The sequence below is a fragment of the Desmodus rotundus genome, chromosome 2 (genome assembly GCF_022682495.2).
Source record: "Desmodus rotundus isolate HL8 chromosome 2, HLdesRot8A.1, whole genome shotgun sequence".
Taxonomy (NCBI): domain Eukaryota; kingdom Metazoa; phylum Chordata; class Mammalia; order Chiroptera; family Phyllostomidae; genus Desmodus; species Desmodus rotundus.
Window position 1 is genome coordinate 43257272 of NC_071388.1, and position 17247 is coordinate 43274518.

Sequence of the window (17247 nt, forward strand, 5' to 3'; positions counted from 1 at the left end):
AGCGGCTAGGCACAGCGGGCCCTCTTTCTGGGAAGCAGCGGAAGGTGGGCTCCCCCTACGATCCCGAGCCCGCAGACCCTCGGTGCAGGCGGGAGGAGGCGGACGGACAGTGGGGCGCTGAGCCCTTGCTGCAGCTGTGCTCGCCCCCTTCGCGGCTCCCCAGGACCGCTCCCCGCGCGCCGGGCTTGCTGCCGGTACCGGATGGAGAGCCCCGAGAAAGCTTAATTTGCAGGAAGACATTCTCATCAGATTGCGTCTCCGGCAGCCGAGTGCGGCTGCGGGGGGGTCGGTCTGGGCTCCTCCCAGCACCCCTCCCCCGGGCCCTGGCGGGGTGAGACACCGAGATGGTGGCAGCAGAAACTGGAGCCCCGGCGCCGGGCGGCCGCGAGGGGCCGAGGCCTTTGAGGGTTCTGCTGCCTCTTGCCAAGGTCAATCAAACCCTCCCACGCTCGGGAGGCGAGCGCCGCGTGCGCCCGCGAGCAGGCGGCGAGAGGCCAGAGGTGGGCTCCCCGGGCCGGGGCGCCCCGGGGTGGGGCAGGGGCCCAGCCTCCGCAGACACTTCGGCCTCCGGCCCCTCCTGGGGCAGATGCTCGGAGATTCCGGGGCAGAAGCTCGGAATCCCGGGGCAGGGGGAGGGGGACAGGGGTGATGGGGTGGAGGGTGCTTCGGCCTGAGGCTGGGACCCACGCTGCGGTGTGTGACCCATCCAGTCGTAAACGGAGACTAATTAGGGACGTTTTTATGCTAATATGCACCTGCCTGGGCTTTTCCTCTTTTTATTTTTTCTTTTCTTTCTTTCTTTCTGAGAGAGCCTTTAGAGTAGAAAGGAAGAAGTTCTGGAGAACCGGAAACTTCCGGAAGGCCTAGATTCCCTGATAACAGACAACCCAGCTCCACCGCTCACCCCTTGCGTGGCCTTGGGGAAGTTATGTGGGGAGTTATTGGGCTTCAGTTTTCTCCTCTGAAAAAGAACGTGGGTCAAGTTTCTTCCCAAGCTCAGTCGCTGTGTCAGCTGAGAGATGGAAGTCAGCCCGTAAGATGAATTGGGAGCCGGTTGCAGGAGGTGCGAAGAGGTGTAGTCAGGGCAGAGGCCGGTTGGAGGTGGTGGAGGTGGTTGGCCATTCCAGGGCGGGAGGCTAGCTGTCTCCACTGTGGACCAGAGGTGAAAGTGAGGGGGCCAGGGGAAGGAGGCTGAGCAAAGGTCCCTGGATTGGTGGCAGAAGCGTCAGGAAGAGGCAGCTGGGTGGTAAAGAAGATGGGAGATAGGGTGGGGAGCAGGGTGGAGAAATCAGTGTTTTGTGGGGGTACTCACTGAGCTTAATCATAAGGTTGGGGTGGAGGGGAGGGATGAGTTGAAGGTGCCCAAGGAGAGAAGGGGAGATGACCGGTGGGGTCATGTCCTGAAGAAGGCTGAGGGGGTGGGAGTTGGTCACCTGCAGGGAGGAATAGGAGACACTTTGGTGGGGTGAGTGCATGGGGGGAGAGGATATTTTGATGGAAGAGGGCACTCTTTATTGGCCTTACACAACTCAGCTCAGTGTTGGAGAAGGCCTAAACGTAGCCACGAATGACAAATGAGTGGGTGTGGGAAGAACCCACCATGGAGATCACAGCAGAGTAGGGTAGGGAGGGTGAGGGGCTGATGAGCAGGGATGCAGCTGAGGCTGCACTATAGGACTTTGAATGCAAAGTAAAAGAAACCTCTGAGGCACAGGAGACAGCTGGCATTTATTGAGGTCGTCTATAGATTGGGTCATTTAATTCCCACCACACAGGTGATATTAATCCCATTTTATAGATGGGGGAATGGAGGCTCAGAGTGATGAGGAACCTGGCTCAAGGTCACTCAGCTGGTAACAGATGGAGGCATGATTCGAACCCAGGTCTGTCTGCCTCAGAATGGAGGCCACTTCCATTGTGCTTCACTGGGCAAGAGTCCTGACCCTAGGGCCTCAGCAGTGCTTCCTTCCCCAGGTGTGGCCATCCTGGGGCACTGACCCATTTGGCTGGAAGGAAGGGGCTGGGCTTTCAACCCAGTGCAGCCTGTCCTTAGCCAGCCTGAATTTAGCAGGAAGCCCCCACCCAGCTGAGAGGAGGGAGAAAAGGTGGGCTTTTTTTTTTTTAAAGGACATCAAACCACGTATGTTGTTCTGCAGGATGCCATTTTCCTCTTACTATTTCTATGCATTATATGCATATATGTATTTAATTTTTAAAAGTTGTATAGTACTCCTTTGTATAGATACTGCATTTATTTGTTCCCCTACCATTGGACATTATATCGTCTCCAAAGTTTTGCAGTCACAAACAGTGCTTTACTATGCATCCATCTTTGTAAGAGTATGTTTGTGCAGATAAAGGTATTTCTGTAGGATAGAGTCCTAGAAGTGGCATCAATGGGTCAAGGGTATGTTTGTTTTAAATTAAAAAATAAATTTTAGTTGGTTTTTTTAGAGAATGAGAGGAAAGGAGAGAGAGAGAGAGAAACATCGATTTGTTGTTCCACTTACTTATACATTCATCGGTTGCTTCTTGTATGTGCCCTGACTGGAGATCAGACCCACAATCTGGGAGTATTGGGATGATGCTCTAACCAACTGAGCTACCTGGCCAGGGCTTACTTTAAATTCTTATAGATACAGCTAAACTTCCCTACAAAGAGGTTGTATCAATTTACAGTCCCTCCATCAAAGTATGAGTGTGTCCGTTCCTTCACATCTTTGCCACCAGGCATTATATAACATATACATATATTTGCCAATCTAGTGAGCAAAAAAGTTTTTCACTTTTGTTTTCATTGCTATTTCCCTGGATCTCTACAGCTCAGCCAAGGCCCATCAGCTAAAGAAAACATTGTGAAGACCTGAAAAAGAGCTCAAGAGTGAGAAGCAGAGATTTAGGGCAGCTCTGAGGAAGAACTGAACGTCAGTGAATGCTATCAGGACCTAGATAAGGGAGGCAGCAGAATTCCCTTCTCTGAGCATGTTGCTAGGCTTCTGGGTGCATCGGATACCCCAGGAGCTCGGAGTGAGGGCTGGCTAGCTAGGGTCTCGTGGCCAGAAGGCAGATAGTGAGGGCTGGCTCCGAGAGTTATGGGAACAAGCTAACAGGCTGCCTGGGGCAAAGGAGGGCAGGTTTCAGGGAGGGCAGAGGAATGAGTTCAGCTTCCTGAAAGAGCCAGGGAAGATGAAGGTCACCAGGCTCTGGGTGCTAAATGAGAACTGGGGGGCCGTAGGGTGGGGAGGTGAATGATGGGAAGACAATGGGACTCCAAAATCTCAGCAAAGGTGAGAGTGGAAGTGGATGGAGAGTGGTGGCAGCACCTCCCCCCACAGACTCATCTGTCCCCAGCCTATTAGTAATAGAGCTGGTATCTTCTGAGTGCTTATTACACAACACACTGCTCTGTTTTCACTTATTGAATAACTTTATCCTTGCAACAAGTATATGAGACAGGTATAATTATTATCTCTGTTTCATCGGTGAGGACATAGAAGCATAGAGTTAAGTGGCTGTCCTATCATACAGGTAGAAAGTGGCTGAGTGGGGATTCAAACTCAGGCCACCGAGATTGAGTCCATGCTTCAAACACCAAACACATTGGCTTTCCTTAGCCAACATAATAATAACAACTGCCATTAAATGAGAGCAGAGCCAGCACACCATTTTGGGGGGTCTCTAAGTGTATATAATAGATGTTATCCTTAATTTTAAGGTGAGAAAAGTAAAGTTCAGAGAGTCTGAGTACCTTGGCTAAGGTCACCTCGTTAAAAAGAATTTTCACTCAGATTTGTATGAACCAAAAGCCTCTGCCCCTTCCACATCACCATGGTGCCTTTCACAACATAAGCAGAAGAGAAATGATACAACTGCAGAATGGTCAGGGCTGGGAGGGGCCTCTGAAACCAACTAATCTGAATCTCTCATTATAGATGGAGAAAGGGAGGTGCCGCAGGCTACATGCCCAAGTCATACAGCAGGTCTCAGCACAGACACATCTCCTGGCTCCTGGGCTTCTCTGGAGATTGAGTTCTTTGCCCCGTCTCTGCAGAGATGAGAGTGTGTGAATGCAGCATGGAGGGAGAATCTGTCTGTATGTGTATGTGTGTGCGTGTGTAGTGGGGGTCGGGGCGGGGGCCTGTATGCAGTGCTGGGGAGAGCCCTTCCTCCGTAAGGTTAACTGGGAAGGAGGATGGCAGTTTGGAAGGGGAATCTGGGGAAGCCATCCCTTTCCTGTAACTGGAACCTGGAACCCTCCCTCCACCCCCTCTCCACTCCCATTCTCCCATACACACATATCCACCCTCAGCCAAAGTAAAGCATGAGCTGGTGTCTTGGACAGAGCTGCTTTTGTAGGGTTCCAAGAGCCTCCTGCCATCCTGGGTGACCCGAGGACTGCTATTTCCCCTTATAGGGCCACCTGATAAATTACCCATTGTCCTTTCCAAGGACACATGTAAAAATGCCAATTACCCTGAAACCTAGTGGCACAGTGAAAAGGATATACCAGTCATTCATACCTTCCTGTGAATTTGTGTGTTAGCTAGGACAAGGTTTCTCAAACTAGGGTATTCATCCTCAGAGTTCTTAAGTTCTCTGAGTAGTTTTTAAATGTGGATTTTATTGATATTAAAATATTTCAGCAGTTATAAAGTTGAAACTCTTTGCAGTTAAGCATTTTCATAGACTAGGACCTCACTGCCTTAAGTTGATGTGGCATAAACATTGGTCTCTGAACTGCTGGGAACTCACAGGCAGGATCTTTGAGAATTGCTTTTCTTTTGAGAGGTCTGTTCACATACAGGTTTGGGAGACTCTAATCAGGGAAGACAGAGTGTCCAGAGATCTGGACTCTAGTCTAGGCCATAACCGCTTGGTGCCTCTATTTCTTCAGGCATAAAATTCACTCACTCTTTACCACTTTTGTAGCATCCTCTCTGCTGGGCTGTGCAGGTTGCTGAGAGGGATAGGATGATGAGCAAAGTTCAAGCCTATGGGCCCAGATGAGCCGATGCAGGAAGTGAGCTTGGTACCCTGCTGTCTGACAGTTTAAGGCGGAGGGTAGACACAGGCTACGAGGTCTAGTGGAGGAAGAGGTTACTTCTGCCTGGTGAACACAGGGCTTTGTGGCAGACCTGGCTTTGAGCCAGGGCCACAGCGGATGAGGGGTCTGGCCCTACAGGCAGAGGGGATGGGTGAAACAGGTTGTGGGGTGTGGGCTTGTGGACAGGGTCATGGTGTAGAGTATGTTTAGGGGACTGAATCCATAGCTGAATTCTCACAGGCCATCTTGTCCAACTCTTTAAGGAACAAGGGAACATCATGAAGCCTAAATTAGTTTAAATAACTCCCCCAACCCCCTGCAAGATCACACAGCCAGTTGGAGCTATGAAGACAGCAAAGAGGTAGGCAAGAATTTTTTCAATCTGGAGCTGAGTTCTAGCCTCAAGAATGTTTTTGGGGAATCCAGCCCAAGTTGGCAAGCTCCTCTTCCACGACACACTCCATGAAGCCTACCGTGGACTCCAGAAACTCCTCTCTCCTCCCGTCTGCAGGGCTCCTAAGGCAGACTGGCCCACAGACCTGAGGGGCATTTAAATTTTATTTCCATTCAACAAAACAGCCACATCCTGGCGAAAACCACGGTGGATGGAGGCCATTGGCCCGCCCTTCCCAGCCCCTGGTCCTTGAGCTGCACTAATAGAACTCAGACGGGCAAGAGGTGGGAAGGCCTCACAAGAGGCCTTTTCAGAGCCAACCTGCACAACTTCCTGGGTTGGGCAGGGCACTGGGGGGCAGGGGGGTGGGGAGCACTAGTCCCCAGCTAATGGGCTGTATATTCTTGTCTTGGGCATGGACAGCTTGCCTCCACTTGGCCCTAGGAACCTTTCCCTCTTCTTGATTGTGGGGTACTCTCAGGCTATGCCCACCTCTTGGGGCTGGAGGAACTCCTCCATCACATAGGCCTCTTGAGGTCGGCAGCCACCTATCCTGTCAGGGCAGAGAGGGCTCACTGCCCCAGCACAAACAGGATAGTGGTGAGGCAGTCAGAATGAGGCTGGGCCCCGAATGCCTGGAGTCGAGTGCATGCTTCTCTCAGCAGACATGGAAAGAACAGGTCAGTGTAGGGGTCTGTCATAGGTGCCCCAAAACAAAGACTGTGAAGCCCGGGTTTACCATGTCTAGGTTTGGTTGCTGCTACCATGACCACAACCAGTGCCACTGTTTTTTATTTCTACCGCCGTCACTGTTTGCATTTCCACCAACACTGTTTCCACCATCTCTACCGCAGCCACCACCTTAATCTCCACCATTATCACTGTCTCCTTCTTCACCAATATCTACCCTCATCTCCACCACAAGCACTACTTCCATCTCCATCACCATCACCACCCACCTTGTCAATATGTCCATCATGCTCATCGCCATCATCTCCACCATAACCACCACCATGAGCATTTCCATCTCCATTTCAACCATGCTGTCCATCAGCCCAGCCTTCACTACATCCATCACCACTGATGCCTCCCCACAGCCATCACGTCAATCTCCACCACTGTCATCACTCCCTCCACGAGTACGACTCCCTCCGTCACCGGTACCATCTCCTCCACCACCACTGCCGTCTCCATCGGTATCACCACCTCTGTCACCACCACCACTGCCCTCTGACCTTCCCTAACACTCTGTCTTCTGCCTTCACCACCAGCATGATTGCCCCGCCCACCCCTACCTCTGCCCGTTTTAATCCATCCACAGGACACAGGACATAAAGAACGTCTATTTGGGTTAGCCCTTCAACTTCTTCTCATTTGTTCAATTCCAGAAAGGCCAACTATAGACCCCACTGTCCCCATTTTCCTTTTGAGACTTCTCATGGAAGATGAAGTTAAATGCCTTGCTCTTTAAGTTAAGGAAGATTATGTGTCTCTCGCCATTCCTGATTTACCAGGCCCATCATTCTGTCCTGGAAGGAAATTGGATTACTCTGACAGAATGTGTTCTTTGGAAAGCAGTGCTGGCTATTACCTAATTCCTTATGATCTCGTGTTTGTGGATTGATTTTTTGATGACGTGTCCCAGTAGTTTTCTATTATAGCAGTTCTGCTGATGGGTTCGGCACTTCCAGAGGTATCTGCTTTATCCCAGGTTTAAAGAGAGGCAGGGACAGGCTGCCTGAGTCTCCCTCTGGTCTCTCGGCCCCTCACCAGTTCTCCATAAATCCCCTCGGAGTGAAAGCCAGTGAACTGACTCCACCTTGGGCCAATTCTTTAAGTACCTAAGCATGTAAGTCATCAGGGCCTGTGGATGAGAATACACAAGTTCTTTCCTCATTCCCTCTTGGCTTCCTGCCTCCTCATGATCCCATGCGGTGCCTCTTTTCAGTTTTCAGATCACAGATGACCTTTTTAGGCTAAGAAAAAAAATTAAAAGCCTCTGCTTTTTTAGTGTCATTGCTTTATAGGCTTTCTCTTCCCAACTCAAAACGAGCCAGCAATCTCCTGATCCCCTTTTTTTGGCCTGTTAGAGTTAGAAAATGTTTTTCTCATTCTTTGCTGCCTTGTGCAAGTTATATCTCATTTCTTTTTCTAAATGACTCTCTTGATTTTATCTCCACAGCCTTTTGTTATTTTTTTGTATGTACCCCTCCTTCGTATCCTGGCCTGATTTCCACTTTCTTTGGCATGGCCATTATCATTTTAGTTCCCTGGGAAGCTTTCTGCATAACTGACAAGTAATCTCCAGGTCCCTTTGAGCTGCTTTATGCATCAGGATAGTTTCATTCTCTTCTCCCAATTCTGTTGCCTTACGTGGACATGTCCAATTCTCCTGAGAGTGCCTCAGTTGTTAAACTCAGTATTTGTGTTTTTCTTCTTGGTTCCTAACACTTGGTGTGGAAAGCTTTTAGAAAGGACTATTATTTAAATCTTGTTTGAGTTCCTGCTCTTCTTCCTTTCTCTGATCACTTATCTCCATACTTCCTTCCCTTCTCCAATACCTGTAGTGTATGAGTGTTGAACCTAGTCGGCGCCTGCTCCCTGGGGCACACACCAGGGTAACCACACAGGGAGGGTGCTAGTACCTGGGTCTGGTCACTGGTGCCCACACTGGACTGTGGATGGGGACACTTACCAGGAGTGCTTGGTTACCATGGAGGGCTCTTGCTGTTCACAGCTCCATTTGTTTATTCTTGGACTCCCTCCTTCCCTTTTGAATCTCTGTTTGTCTGGTACCCTCCTGGCTACAGGCTCACGGGGCACATTAGTCCTCCTGAAAGTCAGGCTCATAATGGCCTGGAGGAGCGCCCTGGCTAGTAAGGCATACAGACCTGAAGTCAGGTCAGTTATACAGGGTGACACTTGTGAGGCCTGAAGACAATGGTGTGTGCGTGATGTGCTCTGCCTCTGTACTGAGGGACGCGTCTCCAAGAAAACCATGTTTGATCAGGGTCTTTCAATTAGGAAGGTGTTTGCCAGGAAGGGGGATATAGAAGGACATTCCAAGCAGAACAGGACATGCAGAGGCAGAGAGGGATGTCCGGGACTAGCCATGGGGGGCCAGCCGGGTTTCTTTACTCCATGCAGGCCCACCGTCTTCCAGCCCTCCACTGGTCTGGATAGATCACATCAAAATGGCCCTGCCAAGGCCCCTTCCTGTGCTTCCCCTGGTGATCCCAAAGCTTCCGATTTATTGTCATATCAAAATTGCCTCTTCTGTGAAGACTTTCTCCATCCAGCCTGTGTCCTCGTGTTCCTGAGAGGAGGCTTGGGAACTGATCCCGTTCCTTTCCCATGGCTGTGACAGTAGGAACTCTATGAACCCTTCCTGTACAGACATGGCTTTTTGTGGGCTGAGTCTGCTCTTCTTCAGCGCAGCTTGCCTAGTGAACTCCTGCTCAGCTGGCAGCCCTCTGTGAGACATAGACGCTGTGAGGGTTTCTCTGACCTGTTCCCTCGCCCAGGACTGTGTCCACTACTCTAGTTACCTGGAACCCCCACCCTTCATTGACTGAATGAATTCCTTTCTTAATTTGACTCCTGTGTCTTGTATATTATTTTTCATTGTTCCCATTATACTGAATGTGTTTATGGACTTGTGTAAGCCCTTAGCTATGCTCAGAGGATAGAAAGATTCATTCTGTTTTCAGAAATTCATCCTATGAAAGATATTCTTTTGCCTACTTCAGAGTCATTCCCTGTAGTGTCTTCTTTGGTAATAAACCTTGATCTTGTTCAAGCAGCCATGTGCCCAGAGATACTTTTGCCAGTGATTGGTTGAAAAGGGGTCTAATTCTTGCCAATGAGACATAAGGGACTAGTCTTTATGAGGCTTCTGGGAAAGATTTTTTTCTCTTGCAAAGAAGACATGAGCGGTAAATGCTCCCTTTTATACCCTCCCCTTGTCTCTTGTTTGGGACAGTATTGTGCGAGGGTGTGATGTTTGGAACCGTGGCATCCATCTTGTGAGAGTGAGGCAAAGACCAAGAGAAGCACAGAGACATGCATCCAGCACCTTAGCATTACTAAGGAACTAAACAAACTCCAGATCCCCCTACCTTCTAATTTCTTGTTATGAGAAGTAGTTAAATAACATTACAGCTTAAGATACCAGTAGTTGGATTTTCTGATATTTTCAGCTGAAGGTGCTCTTAACTAAAAAATTTTGTGAACAAACTTTTTATTTTGAGATAATTATAGAACTAATACATTTTAATGAGATTATCAAGCATTTAATATCCAGGTGGTAAATAAGAATCAGTACTCTTCTTCTCAAGTGACGATATCACATCTACCATAAATGGGCCTCGGGGACTTTCTTTTCTATGCTTGTTTTCTCGGTCTTCTAACCTCTTGAACCTCCCCTAGGAAGAAGGAAAGCACTTCTTCCTTTGGGCCTCTGACCCAGGCTTCAGTCAGTCAATTCCATCTAGTTTGCTCCCATTGAAGCTGAGGAGAGAAGGTTTCAGCTCCTAGATTATCTTCTTAGCAACCCATCAGAAAAAACCGTGACTCCAGTTTGTGGAATGATTGATAGTCAGGTAGTGAAAAGCCTGAGCGCGATCACAGTTAGGAAGCAGAGGAGCTCCATGTGAGGTTTGCCCAAATGCTTCCTCTTTACACCTTAACACCTGGCCTCCCTTGGGCTTCAATAATGTCAGTATCAAGCAGGTGGTAGTGCCACAATGCTTTGGGTGACAGCTATGAGAATGTGCCACTCAGCTCCCCTACCGCAGCAGAGTAATTGAACAGGCCCCCAGCTCTTGTGCGTTGCCGCCAAGGCCACACTGGCCATGGGCTGTTCCCCACTGAGCACTGAGCACAGCAAGGTTGCTAAGAGGGTCCTGTTCCTGAGAGGTGCAGGTCTCCTCTGGAACAACTTTAGGTCCAGGACTTCCTGTTGGCTGGTCCAAAACCTCCTTACAACTACGCTGCAGTCTGAGACTCTGCCCATCTAACCCTCCTTCCTTCCCTGGCTCCCTCACAGGGGTCAGACCTGCATCATGGTCTGACAGGTGCCCACTTCCTCTGACTCACTTCTGTTTTTCCTCTAGAGATGTTTCTGCAAATAAATATCTTGCATTCCTAATCCCATCGTGGAGTAATGTGCTTTGGTTTTTAAACCCCCAAACTCAACCTGACAACCTGTATATAAAGCCCTGGCATAAACTTTTTTCCTTTTCTCTTTTCCTCTCAGGGTGTATGACGGTATGGCCATGCTGTGAAGCTGTTTCTGTCTCCAATGGGAGCAAGAGGGAGCTACGACCAGCATATGTGCGTACTTGGAAACTATATAGCTTGAGTTCAGAGAGGCTGAGGCACTCACCCAAGGGCACACAGCTCATGCCAGGTGCCTACACATATACACACTGATGCATGGCATTAAGAGTGAAGAGATAAGGTCAGGATGCAGTGTGGGCCAAGTGCATGAGGAAAGGCAACCCCTTCCTGTCCCTCCCAGCCGACTTCCCAGGGCTAGTTTGTGTGTTTTGGTGCCATGGCAACTGGCTATGAAATCTGCCTGTGGAAAGTGAAGCATAACCTTAGGACACTGAGGCTACCATGATGGGCCTAGAAGATAACACATTCATGACCTACTAGCCTCCCAGCCTTGCTCCAGCCTGGTGATGCTGCCCAGGCAAGTCCTCAGTCGTTGAGATGCCTTTCTCTGTTCACACTGCCTATCCAACCAGTTGAGCTCACCTGCTTGGCAGTACTAGCACTGATCCTGGACTGCTCTACTCTCTTATGTTTGTCTAAAGCCCCCCATCTCTCATGGCTGAGTTCCTATCTCACCTCCACCTGGAAGACTTCTCTGATTTCCCTAGTCCGCAGAGCCTTTTATTCCTTTTGAATTTGTCTAGCAGTTACTGTACTCTCTGTACCATTCACCCTATGATATTTGGACTTTGTCCCGATGTAATTCAACAAGTTCCTAATATGCGTGAGACAATGTGCTAAGCGCTGAATGCTCATGTGGGTATCGTGGGGCCAGGTCTACTCTAGGCTCATTAGACTTCAGAAGGGAGCATCAGATCATATAGCAGCTCCGGCTTTATGACCAGGAGAGACCCCATTGGCTCCCAAACTAGGCCGGACAGAGGGTACAGGGTGCAGTTCATTAAATCCTTGCATATGAGTCCAGACAGGCCACTGGGTCTCATTTTTCTTTACCTTACAGGCTTGTTCTGAGGACAAATGAGATAATACATGTAAAGTACCTAACACAGTGATAGACATGTTAGTTCTCTGCCTCTCTCCACGCCAACCCCACATCCTGTACCTGTGAATCCACCTACATGAAGAAATTGTGTTCTCCTCTTCTTCTCAGGGCTCTTCAAAGAACTCATTGTCCTGGGTTGCAGAGCTAAATGAGGCAGAGGCTGCCCACTGGGAGCTCACATCTAGTGCTTTCACACCCTGGGGCTCTCATTTAATCCTCCATGAGCTCTGGGACGGGAAATAATATTCCAACGTTGAAGAGGACAGAAGCCAGGACTCGGAGAGGCTGACCCACCCCACATCACAGAGCTCGTAAGCAGCGGAGCTGGCCTCAGAACCAAGAAGTGAGATGTAAGAGAGGCCCAAAGCAGGCAGAGAGAGCACTTGTGAAGATATTAGTTCTGCCCAAAGAATTCTATAAATGCAACATAATGGCAGTCAAAGTTGCAACAGAATTTGTATGTGTGTGTGTGTGCGCGCGCGAAATTTAACAAGCTGATTCTAAAACTAATTTAGGAGAATAACTGTGCTGGAAGAGTCAGGACATATTTGAAAAAGAAGTACAACGAGGGAGGACGTGCCCCATCAGATAACAAACCGTCACCGAGCGGTGCTGATTAAAATGGAGGTGTGCTGGCATGGGACAGATGTGCATCGCCGCCACAGAACAGAGTTTAAAAGGTTCTTATAAGGAGGAGTTTGGTATAGGATAAGGTAGCATTTAAAAGCAGTAGGGAAAGAATGAACTCTTCAATCAATATTGTAGAGACAGTTGGCTATTTGTGTGAAAAAAACATAAAGTTGATTCCTGCTTCACAGCATTCACTAAATAAATTCCAGATGGATTAGAGAGCTAAACATAAAACACACACATACACAAAGCTATAAAACTATTAAAAGAAAATATAGAAGAATTTGTTTATAACCCTGGGGTAGGAAAGGCTTTCTTTAGCAAGACATAAAACACAAAAACTGTAAAAATAAAAAAAGATTGCTACATTTGATTATGTCAAATCTAAAACTGCTATGTGACTAAAAACAAAACAAAACAAAACCCATATACAACGTTAAAAGACAAGTGACAGACTGGAAGAAGGTATTTGCAACATATACAATTGAAAAGGATTAATAATCAAGATTATGTAATGAATTCCTACAAGTAATAAGTAAAAGACAAACCACCGAAAAGAAAAATGAGTGGTAGTTTGGAACAGATCGTGCCCCTGGGAGGAGCTGCAGATGGCCAGTAACCGCATGACAATACTCAGCCTCACTGGCCGTCAAGGAAGTGCAAGTCGAACAGTGCTGAGGGCAACGAACACCTTTTTTCACTGTTGCTAAGTATGGAATTTGTCATGGTGTTTGTAGAGCGAGATCTGGCAGCGCCCGTGCAAATGAAAAATGCCCAAACCCTTCACGGCGATTCTGCATCTCTGCCCGGACATGAGCTCCGGGTGCACAGAGAGGCCGGTCCCAGGGGCCGTGCTGGAAGGGGCAGAGAGCTGAACAATCAGAAACAACCCAAGTGCTCATTAATAGAAAACGCGCTAAATACATTTTTGGTTTTTTTTAAGAAAAGATTTTATTTATTTTCAGAGAGAGGGGAAGGGAAGGAGAAAGAGAGGGAGAGAAACATCAATGTGTCGTTGCCTTTCATCCCCCCCCCCCACCACCACTGGGGACCCTCTGGCAACCCAAGCCTGTGCCCTGACTGGAAATCAGACTGGGGACCCTTTGGTTCACAGGCTGGCGCTCAATCCACTGAGCCACACCAGCCAGGACGCATTTTTGAATATCCACATTAGTAATGGTTTTCGGAGGTCCAAACAAATAAGGAAGACCTTCTCCTCCTGAAGTGAAAAGGTCTTGTTATGAGAGAGAAGCAAGTCACAAAACAATCTATCTGCATAAACACCACTGCACACTTTGAACCTATCGCATGAGGAAGAATATTTTGGAAGGGAACATAACTGACCATCCCCAGGGAGAGGAGTGGAATTGTGTAGGTGGGCTTTAGCTGACCTATTTTAATTTGTTTTAGTGAGTAATACGTGTATTTAATTTATATAATAAGTAATATATGTATTACTTATATAATAATAATAAATAATAAATTTAAAATAACTAGAAAAACAGCTCTAACTCAATCCTCAGCAGTTTATGCCCTTAGTTTTCAAGCCCTCCACCTACTGGTGCCCTGGATCTGTTGCTTAGGTCTCACACCTGGTTTCTGAGTATACACATCACCTGCTGTTTACTACCTCCATCCCATCGGGCTCCTAGTCTGGGTTCTCGACTTGGGTTCCTGTGGCATTGGTCTATCATGGGTCAAGAACAAAGGGGAATTGCTCATGGCCTTAGCACCAGAAAAGTGCATGGTCCAATAAGATAAGAACTTCAGAAAAGATGTGATTGCAAAAACCGAGGGAGAAGCTTCCTAGAGGAGGTGGCATTTGAGCTGAGGCTTGAAAGATGCATCATATTTAGTCTAACCCCTCTCTGATCCCCCAGTGATTTTAAGAACTACATAACACCTTCAAGGCTTTGTCCACAAGGCACACATATGTTTAAGTATTTCTATGTTCCAGCAAACATAGCAACGTTTGGTGGATGTTGAACCCCTGAACCCAAATGTGATAGTATTCAGAGAATGGAGGTTTGGGGAGATAATTTGATGCAGATAAGGTCCTGAGGGTGGAGTGCTCCCGGTGGGATTAGTGCCCTTATTAGAAGGAGAAGAGACACCAGAGCTTGCTTGCCTTCTCTCTGTGTGCACATAATTAGGAAAGGCCACGTGAAAGCACAGTGGGGAGTTGGCTGAAACCCAAAGACAGAGGTCTCACCAGCCGCAAACTCTGCTGGCAGAGTTTGGACTTTTAGTCTCCAGAACTTTGAGAAATAAATTTCAGTTGTTTCGGTCACCTAGTCTATGGTATTTTGTTATGGCAACCCAAGCAGGATAAGACAAATATGCAGTTCAAATAATGCATTTGGTCATATGCTTTGGTTTTAAAGATATTATTTATTTATTTTTAGAGAGAGGAAAAAGGAGGGAGAAAGAAAGGGAGAGAAACATCAATCAGTTGCCTCTCATATGTGCCCAGACCAGGGACCAAACCTGCAACATAGGCATGTGCCCCAGCTGGGAATCAAACCAGCAAACGTTCGCTTTGCAGTAGAGTGCCCAACTAAATGAGCCACAATGGTGGGGCCATATGTCTTGTTTTTAAACATAACATTATATCACAGCCCTTTTTTATATCACTAAGTGAAGTTTATAATGGTCACTTTTAATGGCTGTGCAATATGCCATCCAGCGAGTGTACTGTGATTTCATTACCCATTCCCCTATTGTTGGATTTTTTGGTTGTTTCTTATTTCTAAAGCTGTAACGAACATCCTTGAGCATGTAGGGTTTTTTGGTTTTTTTTTCCTTTTGGGTTATTTCCTTGGAACAAATAAATTCTCAGAAGTGGAAATACTGGGTCAAAATTTATGAACACTTTTATGGCCTTTGAAACATGTTGCCAAATTGCTTCTAAAAGTATAGTTCCAGAGTACACTGAAGGCTTTGTTAGGCAAATATGAGAGACATAGGAATGGGATGGGGGTCCCAATTCCAGGAAATAACGTGTAAAAGTGTATTGACTAGGACAGACTTCTGTGATTTATCCCTGGAATACCATCACATGGCCAAGATGTAGAATTCCATGGCAGATTCTGTTGGCCGGTAAACTCAGTAGCTGTTCATCTCCTTCTCTCTTGTTCTTCTCTCACCATAGAAGGTAAAAGCCAGATAATCTGCTTCCAAGCTTCTTTTGAAGTTAAAGTGCCCATGTGACTCCATTCTCTTCAAAAAGATGTTAGGGAAGGCTCTGAGAATTCCCTTCTTCTTTCCTCCCTCTCTCCCTTCCTCCCACCCTTTCTCCCTCTTCCCCCTTCCTTCATTCTTTCCTCCCTCCTTCCCTCCCTCCCTCCCTTCCTTTCTTCCTTCCTTCCTCCCTTCCTCCCTTCCTTCCTTCCTCTCTTACCTCCATATTTTCAACCTATTTATTAAATCTTTCAACTGGCAAGTTAAAGGGTTTTGATTTCTTGATTAAAGGGAAAAATGTCATCGCACAATCTCTCCCCCATCTTCTTGCCTTGAATGCAGATGTAATACCTGGAGCCGCCATATTAAGATCATAAAGTGGACAAGCATGAGGACAAAAAGTCAACATAGTGAAAACCGCCGAGAGGCAAGACAAACTCCTTGATAGCACCATTTGAGCAGCTGAGTCAATACCACCAACCACCTACCTCTAACTTCTTGTTTTGTGGGAGAAACAACCCCTTATTTGATGAAACCATTGTTGGTCAGATTTTCTGTTACTTGGAGTTCAATGCTTCCTAACAGATATGCTCTGTCATGCTCTCTCTTCCTCAGACAGCATCTGGGATTTAGATTCTGGTCTCAATATATTAGAATTTATTCCTGTCCCTTGCAACTGCTGATGTGGATTCTGCAACCCAGTACATTTACTGCCTGCCCATCCACAGTCTGGGTGGTATCCCCTGCCTAGCTCTGGGTGCTCCCAGCAGACCTCCAAGTATGAGGTTGGCTCCTATAGTCTCTGAGTGCTGTTTGTTTTTTCAGGAGCGGCCACCAGGCCAGGACTTTGTGTTCAGGGCATGCCAATCACTGGTTCCCTTTGCGGTCTCAAGAGAGTCCTGACCCAGGAGTCTTGGATTCATTTCTGGGTCATTCCCTGACCAGTCATAGCCTCTTGGTCAAGTCAGTCTCTCTGAATAACAATCTCCTCATCTGTAAAATAGGGGCGATGAGGGTAGCTGGCTAAATTTAGAACTGTAAATGTGGTAACATGGTAGGAGCCCAAGAAACAGTCCCCATCTGGAGACAAACGAGGCTCAGAGAGAAGCAGCAAGGAGCCCCAAATCCCCACGGACCAGAACCAGGGATAGATTTGACGTGCGAGTTACACCAAAGTGGGTTCTGGTAGCTGTGTGGCCTCCTCTGTGGAGACCTGGTGCTCAGAGCGACACACGTCCTTCCCTAGTCACTCAGAGTGGAAACTACAGCTGGCAACATGGCAACAAGCCCACATTCCACAGCAGGCCCCCCAAGGAGAAGCAGGAGCCTTGTTTCTGGGCCGTGGGGACTGCAAGGCCTGCTGAGACCTGGGACGTTGTTGTGTTGTCCTCAGATCCCTGGGGTGGCAGGGTGGGAGTGGGGAGCTGCATCCCTCCAGGTGGCCAGAGTCAGCTCAGCCTCCTCACCTCCCTTGCACAATGTCCCACACTGGCCCCAGGTCTCTCCTGTACATTCTCAGCTGACAATCTGAGGGCTACATGCCCCAAGCCAAAATCAGGGCATGTGCTCTGTCAAAGGATTCTTTCCATTGGCTAAATGTATTTATTTGAATGTTCTTATCGAGGAATAAGAATAAATTCCTCCAGAGGTTTAATGAATCACCTTAATTGGAAGAAACACAACTACGTGCAAACAGAGCTGTCTTGCACACACTAA

The 17247-nt window shown here is 47.7% G+C and overlaps 1 long non-coding RNA gene across 1 annotated transcript; it reads left to right on the forward strand.

Moving 5' to 3' along the window:
• The first annotated feature begins 345 nt into the window (after positions 1-345).
• Positions 346-14708, forward strand: LOC123480208 (uncharacterized). Its single transcript, XR_008426129.1, has 3 exons — positions 346-500; positions 10696-10772; positions 11830-14708. It is a non-coding gene; the product is annotated as an uncharacterized lncRNA (long non-coding RNA).
• The last annotated feature ends 2539 nt before the right edge of the window (positions 14709-17247 follow it).